Raw genomic sequence first — 12,965 nt, forward strand, 5'->3', positions numbered from 1 at the left:
GATTTGATATTTCATATTATTTCATAATTAAGAATTTTTAAGGATTGTAACTTTTTTGGTGGCATTTTCTATTCATAGTAAAAATAGTTCAGTGTCTTGGGATATTAAAAAAAATGGTTGATGGAAGATGGTCTTGTTACTAAAGTAAACCTTTCTATAAATAAATGCAGAAACATCTGTTAAGGGCATAGTCTGAATGTGGCAGACATATGAATTGCGTCAATTCCCGTCTTTGGCCAAGATTTCTTTCTTAGGCTTTCTTTATACCTAATGTCATGGCAGGGTTTCACATTCTCACAGCATTAGGCAATAGAATGGTCAAAAGGACTGGTGCCAAGTTACGCTCTTTCTTAGGTTAGCAAATGGTAGTAATTTGTACTCGCCACGGACGAGTGCGGCATGTTTTTGTTTTGATTTTTTAGGAGTGAAAACCCCGGATCTCTCCTTCAGCTTCATTTTAGGCCCTGGCCTTTAGGTAATTTTCCAAATATCTAACTGCTAAACTGCTTTCAAGAAATTATTGTGGTATTGCAGGGAGCTTTGGTCAGGAGAAAAAGAAGGCACTAAGTCTTTCCTAGAACACCATGGCCCCATCTGAAATTCCTTTTTCAAAGGCACAAAAATGCTAATTGAAACCAAACAGAAAACAAACCCACCCCGCAAATACTGCAATTCAGACGACTAAGGGGGAGGGTCAGAGTAGGGAGGAAAAATTCTTGGGAAAACTATTTGAAGCTCAAAGCTTGTGTGTTTTGCTCTTTGATGATTCTAAGTTAACATGGGGTGATTTAGCATTTTTAAGATAAAAATTAGCCAGGACTGTAAGAACACTGTGTACCTTTTCAGGTGCCTGTGTATCTCCTCCTAGAATACTGTCTGGTGCTCTCCCCTTCCTCAAGACTACCTCACACTCCTCCTGCCTGGGGACTCCAGCGAGGGAAGGTGAGTCCGAAAATTTGTACTCTGTACATACATCTTAGAAGAGTATCACTTAAAGTGACTTTCTTTCTTTCTTTCTTTTTTTCGTGAGGAAGACTGGCCCTGAGCTAACATCTGTTGCCAATCTTCCTCTTTTTGCTTGAGGAGGATTGTCGCTGAGCAAACATCTGTGCTAGTTTTCCTCTGTGTTGTATATGGGATGCCACCAGAGCATAGCTTGATGAGTAGTGCATAAGTCTGTGCCCAGGATCCAAACCAACAAACCCCAGGCCATTGAAGCGGAGCACAAGAACTTCACCACCACACCACCAGGCTGGCCCCTTAATGTGACTTTTTTTAAACAACTTTTCAAAGTTTTGGGAGACTTTCAGAGATTGCGTTCACTGGTGAACTCTTAAGAATCATCATTCGTAAGCCCTTTATTTAGATAAGCACAAAGTGTGGTTAGTGATAGTATCTTTTGCCACTTTGATATAAATCCTAGGTTCGATAGGATCCTAGGTCCTATGAGTTGACACTAATAGCATCATGAAACGTGCTTTAGGTTTCAGATTTGAAGTCTGAAGCAAAATTTTGTGTAATACCACTCTTGGGCTTCCCGAGCACTGTTCTCCTCATGCTTTAAATTGGCAGCCTCTTTTAAAGCAGAGAAGTATTTCCCACAGTGAGGGTTAGAAAATCTTGATAAGTCTCAAATATCCTATATTTTGAGCTGCCATCTCTTTAATAGTGTCAATAATTGGCTTTATTAAGTAGAGGGGGGCACAGAGTCACTTGAGGTGAGGATATATGACTAAATTATTTTCCACTTGCCTTTTGTATGCTTGATGTGTATCATCTCCTGTCTGTTGAACATTAAAGTTACTTCTTGGTCCCAGAAGGAAAAATAATTTGACCTTGTTTGTAGTAAGTGAATCACTTACGAATAAACTGTTCACATTTTACAGGTGAATAAACTCTTAAGGGCACCAACCAGCGTGCTGTCTTATAAATTCCTTAGTCCCTCATTTGCAAAAGTTGTGTGCTTGCATTTTTGCCTAGATGATAGATTTCAAAGGTCTCACATAAATTAATTTCCCCCTGAAATAAAAAGTATAACCTTAGAGTCTTGTAGTAATTGCTAGACTATGTGGAAGGAAATGGATTCCTAAAACCACAAGTCATTTCCTCACTGGCTCAGTTGTTCTCCTGTTCATTCTGCTGTATTGCTGTGGCATTAGCAGAGTCCATGACAAGAGGGCCACAACTGTTGAGAGGAACAGGTAGTCTGATTCTAATAAGGCAATTTTGTTATATCCACATGAGAGCCAAAAAATCCTAGTTGAGCCCTGATATTTGTCATACTCTAAAGAAGAAAAGCAGAAGAAAAAAAGACGTATTACGTAGCTCAACTGACTGAAGTTCTCTCCACAATTGAATAGTCACTTAAATTTTAGTTTTAGCTTCCATCACTACTGAAGCTGTTCTGTACATCTTTATTTTATACCTTAATTATTTCTATTTAGGAGGATTTATGTGTAAGTTATACCAAGAGTAACTGTGGTTCAGGTTTCCTCTTTAGGGATTGTGTCCACTTGGGTTTGAGCATTTCAGTTACTTTGTCTCCCTTAGCACACTAGTATTTATGCACTAATTCAGGTGGAACATTTAAAGTTGCTTGGAATTGGCTGCTGAAGAGGTTTAATTTTTTGCTGTTTCTTCTCAAATGCTCAGGGTGCTAAAAATTAACAACCTTTGATTCTTGACTTCAGGTGCAAAGGGACTCCTTCAGTATTCTGCTTTGTTTTCCTTTTAAAATGAAATTTTGTTTGCTTTAAATAAATGGAGGGCTCCTAACCTGGAGTATAGCTGTACATGAAACTTGTAAAACTTTTTGCCTGTGCCGGCTACCAGAGTCACCCAGCTTCCTCACAGGAAGAGGCTATGTGCGCTCCCCTAAGCCCTTCTGAAGGAAGCATCTGATTTTGGTCATGTTAACTTTAATGAGTGACAAAACCAGCTTTCAATTCTCAGTATTGCTACACTGTCAAACTACCTTAAATTTCTTTTCGTGAAGCAACTTTAAATTTTACAGAGTATCTCTACTAAAATTTCTCCATAACGATGGAATTTTTCTCAAGCCATTATTCTTTTAGAGAATGATACTAGAGAATAGTTCACACTTTATCACAAGGCATCTTTGTTAGGCTTATAAATTTGAAGCTGTGTGAGAACAAACTTAAAAGCCCATGTTTTGTGTAAAAAATATTAGGTAAAACAAGGTAAGATTTTACAGATTATTTGCTTCTCTTCTCTTTGAAATAGGACTGCCATCTTCCCCTACCCCTTTTCTGGTACCTTCCTGTAAAAAGCATTAGTGAGGGGAAAATAATGATAAACAGGACTTAGCTCTATAATCTTCTTTCAAAACTGCCTTGCAAGTAGTTTCCCACAGTTTCTGTAATGAAGCATATGGCGGTAATGTTCTGTGCCTCTGGTAATGGGGAGTAGTTTCAGAATACTCTCAACATTTTATATTTTAAGCAGTGTGTGTGTACGTGTGTGTGCGTACACGCGTGTTTTCAGGTTAGATTTTCTGTCCCATATAGATTTAATGGAATTTATTTTTTATATGCTTGTACTTGATTTTAAGGGTATAGATGTGGGCATATCTAAATAAAACTTGTGAAGAGATGTTTATTGTTGTTACAGGTAATTCATGCACACAGATTTTAGGAGGCTTGAAATGATCTTCTTGTTAGAAGAAGGGGGGACATTTTCTGTCATTTAAGTTGTCATAGTAACCTGCATCAAGACACAGACTTGGAATCCAGGCCTGAGGAATTTCAGTGACAATAAGCATTCCAGTCTCATTCATCATCTATTTTTTTTTTTCAAAAAAGGAGCCATCTATTGTGACCTAATTATTTCATTTCTGTTTTTAGAAGATGGTAGCAGTTTGCATTTTTTAGCACTTTAACACTTCCCTGGTGGACTAAAAATGAAAAGTTCAGCTGTTTATATTTGAAGTTGACATTTTCTGATAATATATCTCAAACTAATTATTTCAGCTGGCAAGATAGGTTCTATATGATGGTTATGTAATGAAATATGAAAGATACAGGACTCGAAGAAATTGGCACATACGTTTGTTAACATTCAAGTCTTAATATTAAGAGTATTGGAATCTGGTTTCCATGGAGCCCTGATCTGGGAATGTTATGACTTACCTAATATCAAATTGTTAATATTTTTATTTTATGGCATCTTGTACTATAGCCCAAAGCACGAACATATTTTAATAAAAAGGATGAAGTTTTATTTTTATGAGCTGAATAAGTTTACTTTGAGAAATTTGTATCTGGATGTTATTTTTAGATATGCTATCTTTCACAAAGGACAGTAGAGTATTGTTTCTAAAGAGAAAGCTTTTTTAGGGTTTGCTTCTCTCTTGCCTTCTACAAGATACTGATTACTAACTAAGATTATTTGGAGTTAAAAACATTCCCCTTAAGCAAGGAACGTGAGGAGAAATAAGGAGATAAAGGTGTGTGTGTTCATTCATTTTAGGAAATCTGGAAAATAAATTGGAAGAATTTGTGGCTACTCTAATTAATAAAAAAATGTACAAAATTAGCAGTTATAGGGTATAACTGTAGTTATCTGCAGATGAAGTGATCATACTTTTGTACAGACTTTTCAACATATGTATGAGAATTTTAATCAAATGGATGATTTTTTTTTTTTACAAAGTCAACGAAATTTGAATTTTAAAAAGTATAATGTAGATATAGAAAACCGAGATAACCCATTTACTGGGAAAATGTAAAGGAAAATATAATCATTGGTTAGAGATATCTACTGTATATTTTATGGAAGTATCTATAATTTATAAACAAAATTGGGATCAAGTTTGTCAATAGCCAAAATCCTAATAATGGTGAGACACTAGAATTTTCTCCTATTAGAATTAGCAGCATACCTATTGTCATCACTATTATCTAAAATAGCTCTGAAATATGTAGCCAGTGTATTAAGAAGAGAAAAAGGAATGAGAGGGAGAATTAATGGAAAGGAGGATAAAATTATTTGTAGATAATAAAAATCCTCAAGACAAACTAATAGAGTGTAGTAAGATTCCATTATAAATAATGTAAATATTATGATTTTAGAGTAGTAATAATGATTCCAAAACTATGAGAAAAAAGGAGCCCATTCATAGTAGCAATAAAAATTATGCTGAGAAGTAAACTTTGTAAGAAATGAGAATGGCCTATAGGAAGGAAACTATTAAACTCTACTCTGAGGATGTGGAGACTCCATGTTTGTAGACAGGAAGACCATTAATTATTTTCAGTCTCTTTATATTGATTTGTAAGTTTGATATAATTCTAATGAAAATTTAAGTGAGAATTTTTCACAGGTCAGTAATTCTGAATTTCATTTTTATAGAATAAGTAGGAGCCAAGAAGTGTTTATGTAAAGAAGAATAATGAAGAGAAACTTATAATGCTAGATATTAATTAAAAAATAGTATGTTGATAAAGTAGACAAATCCTTGGAACAGAAGAGAAGGCCAAGAAGAATGTTGTATTGATAAAAATGCCATTGCAAATAATGAATATAAGAATGTAGTAATAAATATACTAGAAAAGAATGTCCATGAATATCTGAGCTTGGTTTTGGGGAAGAATAAACTAAAATATAGAAGCAAAGGGAATGATTCTTACATGTAATTACATTAAAAGTAAAGTAGTTAAAATTTATATATGTCAGATCACAAAAAGGCAAACAACTACTTGAGGAAAGTATATTTTCTCCCTCTCTCAATAGATAGATAGAAAAAATAGAGTTAATACATATATATAAGGAGTTATTTCAAATCAGTAAGAAAATAATCAATACCCAATTAAAAAATTAGTTGGTAGTTCATAGTGGATAGTTTAAATAAATACAGATGTAGACGTAAAGATTTGTTCAGTCTTAATAAAGAAATATCATAGTTGATATATCATATTCTTAAAGATTCAAAAACATGTACATGGCACATATATAGTGACCTATACATAAAATGCAACATAAGCAGACCTGTATAATTCCTGATGTTAGCAGTCAGTGAAGTAAGATCAGAATTCTCATATGATGCAACTAGAAGGTAGCCGATAATGGAATTTATCTGTTTACCTACTACCTACTTATCTAGTTTTTTAAAATTATTTAATTCAATGGAAAAACGATAGTAACCTAAGAAGGAAGCATGTTAGGACGTAGTATAAATTACAACCTTGTATTTTTTTTTTTTAAAGATTTTATTTTTTCCTTTTTCTCCCCAAAGCCCCCTGTACATAGTTGTATATTCTTTGTTGTGCGTTCTTCTAGTTGTGGTATGTGGGATGCTGCCTCAGCGTGGTTTGATGAGCAGTGCCATGTCCACGCCCAGGATTCGAACCAACGAAACACTGGACCGACTGCAGCGGAGCGCGCAAACTTAACCACTTGGCCACAGGGCCAGCCCCACAACCTTGTATTTTTTTAAGGTATTTACATGGAAAATAAACAAGGAGGCAATATGCAAAAGTGTTAATGGTGATTATCTCCAAGTGGTAGAACTACAGGAAAATAATAATTATTACAGATTCTCTAAAATGAACATATATTTATAATCAGAAACTTGAAAATTGATTTCAGTTTTTTAAAAATCTAAGGTTGATCAAAGGTCTAAGATTTCATTATTTACCTTCTGGAAAAACATATATATTTGCTGTAAAAATATATTTATTGAGATGGATTATACACAGAATTGAATAGCAAGGGGATCATCAAATCTCTGGGAAGAGCTGAACAGATCACACTCCCTGGCCGCCATTCATATTAGACTGTAGTATACCTGTGTGTCTGGTATCGTGCTTCCTGGATGTGTGGGGCCCAGCATCCCTGGGAATGATAAAGAGCACTGTGGCCCTATGTTTAAATCTCAGCCCTTTCCTCATGCCTATTATATCAAGTGCCTCAGTAGTTTTATTTTTTTGTGTGATTTTCCATTATCCATTTTATTTATTTTTTAATTGAAGTATAATTGACATACTATATTATATTAGTTTCAGATTACAACAGAGTGATTTTACATTTATGTACATTACAAAATGATCACCATGACAAGTCTAGTTCTGGTCTGTCACCATACAAAGTTATTATAATATTATTGACTATATTCCCTATGCTGTACATTACCTCCCCATGACTTATTTATTTTATAACTGGAAATTTGCACCTGTTGTTTTTTTGGTGAGGGAGACTGGCCCTAAGCTAACATCTGTTGCCAATCTTCCTCTATTTGCTTAAGGAAGATTGTCGCTGAGCTAACATCCGTGCCAGTCTTCCTCTATTTTGTATGTGGGATGCTGCCACAGCATGGCTTGATGAATGGTGTGTAGACACCTGGGACTGGAACCCACGAACCTGGTCTGCTGACGCAGAGTAGGAGAACTTAACCACTACGTCACTGGCCAGCCCCATACACCTCTTAATCCCCTTCACCTATTTTGCCCTGCCCCCCACACTTCTCCCCTCTGGTGACCACCAGTTTGTTCTTTGTATTCATTAGTTTGTTTCTGTTTTGTTTTGTTTGTTCCTTAGTTTTGTTTAGATGTCACACATAAGTCAGATCATGTGGTATTTGTCTTTCTCTGTCTGACTTATTTCACTTAGCATATTATCCTCTAGGTCCAGCCATATTGTTGCAAATGGCAAGATTTCATTCTTTTTTATCTCTGAGTAATACTCCATTGTGTGTGTGTGTGTGTGTATGTATATATATATATACACACCACATCTTCTTTATCCATTCATCTATCCATAGACACTTAGGTTGTTTCCATATCTTGGTTATTATAAATAATGCTGCAGTGAATATAGGGATGCATATATCTTTTTGAATTAGCGTTTTTGTTTTCTTCAGATAAATACTCAGAAGCGGAATTGCTGGATCGTATGGTAGTTCTACTTTTAATTTTTTAAGGAATCTCCGTACAGTTTTCATCATGGCTGCGTCACTTAATTAATTATTATTTAATAAAGTAACAAATTTATTTATTTATTGCCAAGGAAGATTAGCCCTGAGCTAACATCTATTCCTAATCTTCCTCCTTTTGCTTGAGAAGGATGCGCGCTGAGCTAACACCTGTGCCAGTCTTCCTCTGTTTTGTGTGTGGGTCGCTGCCACAACATGGCCGCTGACAAGTGGTGTAGTTCTGTGCCCAGGAACTGAACCAGAGTGCGCCAAACTTAACCACTAGGCCATGGAGCTGGCCCCCCTCTTTGTTGTCTTTTTGATACATAGAGGTTTATGTGTTCAAATATTGTTTGTCAATGACTTCAAATCAAACTCACTGAAGTCTTTATGGATTAAATGGGAGAATTAGGACATTTATTTTAATTCCTTAGCCATTTTGATTTTTACCCCCCTCCCACCTTCCCCATTGACCTCACTGTTTTGTTTACAGGGATTATACCTGGGCAAGAAACTTAAGGAATTTTTAGGAAATGTACTCAGAGTGAGATACTGTGCCTCTGAAGTCTTACATATTACTTTGTTGATTTGTGCTGTTTTTCCTGAATACAGCTCTTAACAATGGCCTTGTTTGTTTCAGTTATGTTTATAGATTTGTGGACAACACAGTCCCTTTGTCACTAAGGATTAACTTTCATCTCTCTGGTGTGTAAGGCCCTGGGAAGATCAGACTGTGCTGCCCTGTTGCAGCTTTGGGCTGTCTCATCACAGGGCACTGATCCCTGAAGTGAGCGTGGTGGGCCAGTTCCAGCAACAAGGAGCATACTGGTCTGCTCTTTAAGGAGTTGTAGTTAATGACAAATGAACCACTTTTAAGTTTAAATAAAATTTGTGTGTGTGTGTATACACACAATATTTTACATTATCAAAATAGTTTTCAGCTTTGTTTGATTTCCTTCTTAGAAGGCAATGCTTGATACTAAGAATTGCTTTTCTGACAAGACATTTCTGATACCTTCTATTTTTCTGAAATTCTAGAAAAGAAGTTTCTAGCAAAGCATTAGTCATTGGATATTTAAAACAATTGCTCATTTAAAAAAAGTAATACAGTAAGTATAAAGTGTATTTGTTGTTAATACTCTGGAGTTGATTCCAACTCCTAGCCACTCTGTGTACAGCAGAGCAGAACCCTGGTGGATCTTTTTGCGCCATCCTCTCACCTTCTGGCGCTATATCAGACAATGTTCTGCTGCTGTTCATAGGGTTTTCATGGCCAGTTTTTTCAGAAGTGGGTGGCCAGGTCCTCCTTCCTAGTCTGTCTAGTCTGGAAGCTCCACTGAAACCTGTCCACCATGGGTGAGCCTGCTGGGATTTGAAATATTGGTGGCATAGCTTTCAGCATCACAGTAACATCCAGCCCACCACAGTGTGACAACCGACAGATGGATAGTGTGTGTCCCAGACAAGGAAACGAACCTGGCCATGGCAGTGAGAACGCCAAACCTTAACCACTAGACCGCCAGGACTGGCTTTTAAAGGTATAGAAAGGTATAAAATGAAAAATTGCCTCCTTCCTCATTGTGTTTCCTCTACCCAGTGGTAACCATTGTTAACAGTTTCTTGAGTATCTGTGCAGAAAATATATACCTACAATATGTATTTATGTCTTTTTAAACTTATAGTATTAGCATTTTGTGTGTGTGCATGTATTACACAAATGCTTTACAGGTTCACTCCTTTAATTGCCAGAATAATCTTAACGGCAGATATGATTATCAGATTGCACACTGAATTGGTGAGAGTTCAGTAGATATTTACTGTTGGTTTGCATTCTTTCATTTGTTTGAGTTTGTAAAAATGAGGTTCGTATGTAATTACCTGATATATGTGAGACTGCGATCGAGTCTACTTCTGATTGCACTAGTGACTGTCATTTCCTTGGAGTCGTTCTCTGTGGCCTGGTTTCTATCCCTGTGAATGAGATAGTGCCTGTATCTACTTGAACACAGTAGGGAGAATATAAAAATTAAAACAGGTCCAGGACCAGCCCAGTGACGCAGTAGTTAAGTTTGCATGTTCTGCTTTGGTGGCCCAGGGTTCACTGGTTTGGATCCCAGGTGCGGATGTATGCACTGCTTGTCAAGCCATGCGGTGGCAGGCATCCCACATATAAAATAGAGGAAGATGGGCACCGATGTTAGCTCAGGGCCAGTCTTCCTTTAGCAAAAAGAGGAGGATTGATGGCAGTTGTTAGCTCAGGGGTAATCTTCCTCAAAAAAAAAAACACCCAAAAAACAGGACCAAAATACCAAATCTTTTTTTGTTCTTAAGATCTACTAAGCTAGTAATGATACCGTAACTCTGTAATTTTGCAAAGGCAATTTCTTTTATCTAAAGTGGACCTTGTGCAAAGGTATAAAAGTACAGTAGGATAGAATCCATGGTTTCTGCCTTTAAAGACTATATAGACTCACTGAGTTAAGAAGGTTCACATGAGATGGGAAAAAAAGTTTTTTACCAAGTAATTCCATGTCATATCAACGGTTGAACTTGTTCTCTTTCTCTCCTTCTCTCCTTCTCTCCCTCTCTCCCTCTCTCCCTCTCTCTCTCTCTCTCTCTCTCCCCCCTCTCCTTCTCTCCTTCTCTCCCTCTCTCTCTCTCTCTTTTTCACTCTTCCTCTCACATTTCAGCTGGACTGTATTTCCTCCTTAGAAATTTAGAGAAACTTGTCCTGAACCTCCACTTTCAAAGCTTATGAAAGTCTCCTCCTGATCTTGCTAAGCTAGAGACCTGTCTCAAGTGAGCATCACCTCATCTGTTTTTGACTTGCTTCCTATATGTACAGTCTTCAGATTCGCCCAGTGTTAAACTTTTCTTTTTTGTTGATTTCTGTTAAAACACAACACACATGCACAAACACACACACCACTTAATAGAACCTACCAAAGATCTGGGACTTCTAGGAGAAAGACTCACATTGCAGGAAGGGCAACCTTGACAGTCTTCCTGGCCCCTGACTTCATACTCATCCCTTCCTCCCAGGATGTCCCAAGGAGCTGTGTCTGTAAGTTCAGAAACTACCATGTATCATCTGGCTTCATTAATCCAGCTACAAGTCAGCTTCCCCTGTTATTAATTGTGTGATCTTGAATACTTAGTTGCTCTAAATTCCAGTTTTCTTAATTGAATATTGGGTAAGATTAAATTATGTATGTAAGGGACTTAGCATGTATAAAATTCAATGAATGATAATTATCATTTTTATTAAAATAGTGCAGTTTTTCCCAAATGCTTCAGTCTTGTTCCAAGCTTAGGCGGGACATATTTTTATATAGATAGATTTTTCACTCTTCTGTTCTTATGGAATAGACTATATAAATTGTTCCAACCAAGCACTATTGATAATTACACTGGGAAAACAATGTAAACCGTTGCTGTTCTAGGCAAACTAGGATGGTGGTCACCCTGGGTATATCCCTAGTGCCTGTTTGGGGTGCTTGCTCAGAGAACAGGGACCATTGTCCATTGAGTGAGACAGTGGGGACATGGGACAAGTGAGGTCACATTCATCTTTCTGAGCTTTAGTTCCTTCTTGGTTAAATGGAGGTTAACAAAACTAGCTCACAGTGTGGCTGTAAAGATTAAATGAAATTGTGATCTTAGAAAGCATGGAGTATATATCTGGAAATTGGACACCTGTTAATTCTCCTCTCCGTCTCTGCAAATTACCTTAGCTGCGCTGATGGATAAGTTTTGTGTATGGATGTTTCTACTATGCTGTGTACTTACTCCTCGCACTTCCCTAATGTATCTTTTAAGTCCGTTTGACTAGACGTTGTAGGTGGTAATTATAGGTGAGGCACACATAGTTCCTCAGTTTACAGTGGAGGATTGGTCTATGTTGTTTCAATTGAGCACTTTTTGACTTGAAAGGGCATGAATTGTAGTGTTCAGGAACCACACCTACTTTCCCTGTAAACTCACCTGTGGTATGCTTTTTTTCTTTTGTGATTTCCTATTTTTTGGATGAATCATAGTCTAAATAGGGGACTTTTAAAAAAATTTCAAATATGAATTTTTATACGCATTTAATAGAGACTTTGTGTGAATCAAAGGTACTTGTTTTGTACCTCAGCTGCAGAGAATGTATTTCTTCCTTGAGAAAAACATCTACTAGCTGAACCTAGAAAACTGTAGAATAATTGGTAATATACATACCAAACGTGGTTTTCTTATAATTTATGAATAGCTTCTAATAACACAAAACTGGAGGAAGCAATAGACCTCCAGGTTTGGATCTTTTGCAGAAGGATCAAAGCCTTGTCACTTTGCACCATTATCTTTCATGGTGGTTCTCTTCAATAGCAAATCTGTGTTCAGACCTGGTAATGCCCAGTCTAGGCTTACAGAGAGTCTACTGGGGGACAGACAGGTAGTAAATGATTACGGTCTTGCCATAAATTATGCAGTTGTGGAATGAAGAAGGTGCTATGGGAGCACATGGGGAAATACTTTGTGCAGAGGTTAAGAAAGGCTGCTTGCTGATATCACCTGAGCCAAGTATTTAAAGGTGAGTGAGGAGAAGGCCTTCTAGAAGGGCCTGGGAAATAGCAATTGCAAAGACTTGAAAGGTACATACGGAGCCTGATGTGTTTGGGGATAAAGAAGTACAGCTGGGTGTGAATATGAATGTGGATGGAAAGGAAATGACTAATTTAAGAAACAGGATTCTTATTCTAGTTTGATAGAAACAACCTTTTCTTTTGGCGTCTCTGGGCTTTAAGGTAATTGAAAGGATCAAAACTATTCATAAGTAGACAAAGTTCTAGTTGGAGGATAAGTTGAGGTATTAGTGATTTGGAGTACCTAAACTTCAGGTGTCTCTGTAAGAAGAAAAATTTCTCATGCTTTTTATTCTTGATAATTTCTGTGTAATTTCAAGAAATTTAATATTTAACATATCTTCATTCTTCAAGAGGATATTGCTACATTAAAATGTTCTCACTTTAAAAATTAGATATAAATAGATAACATTAAA

The 12,965-nt window shown here is 36.7% G+C and overlaps 1 protein-coding gene across 1 annotated transcript in view; it reads left to right on the top strand.

Moving 5' to 3' along the window:
- Positions 1-874: 874 nt before the first annotated feature.
- Positions 875-12,965, top strand: part of RASSF8 (Ras association domain family member 8) — an 80,409-nt gene continuing 68,318 nt past the window's right edge. The window contains exon 1 of the mRNA XM_070271092.1: positions 875-942. The gene's annotated coding sequence lies outside the window, so the exon portion shown is untranslated. The remainder of the gene's footprint in view (positions 943-12,965) is intronic.

This window comes from Equus caballus, chromosome 6, assembly GCF_041296265.1.
Source record: "Equus caballus isolate H_3958 breed thoroughbred chromosome 6, TB-T2T, whole genome shotgun sequence".
NCBI lineage: Eukaryota > Metazoa > Chordata > Mammalia > Perissodactyla > Equidae > Equus > Equus caballus.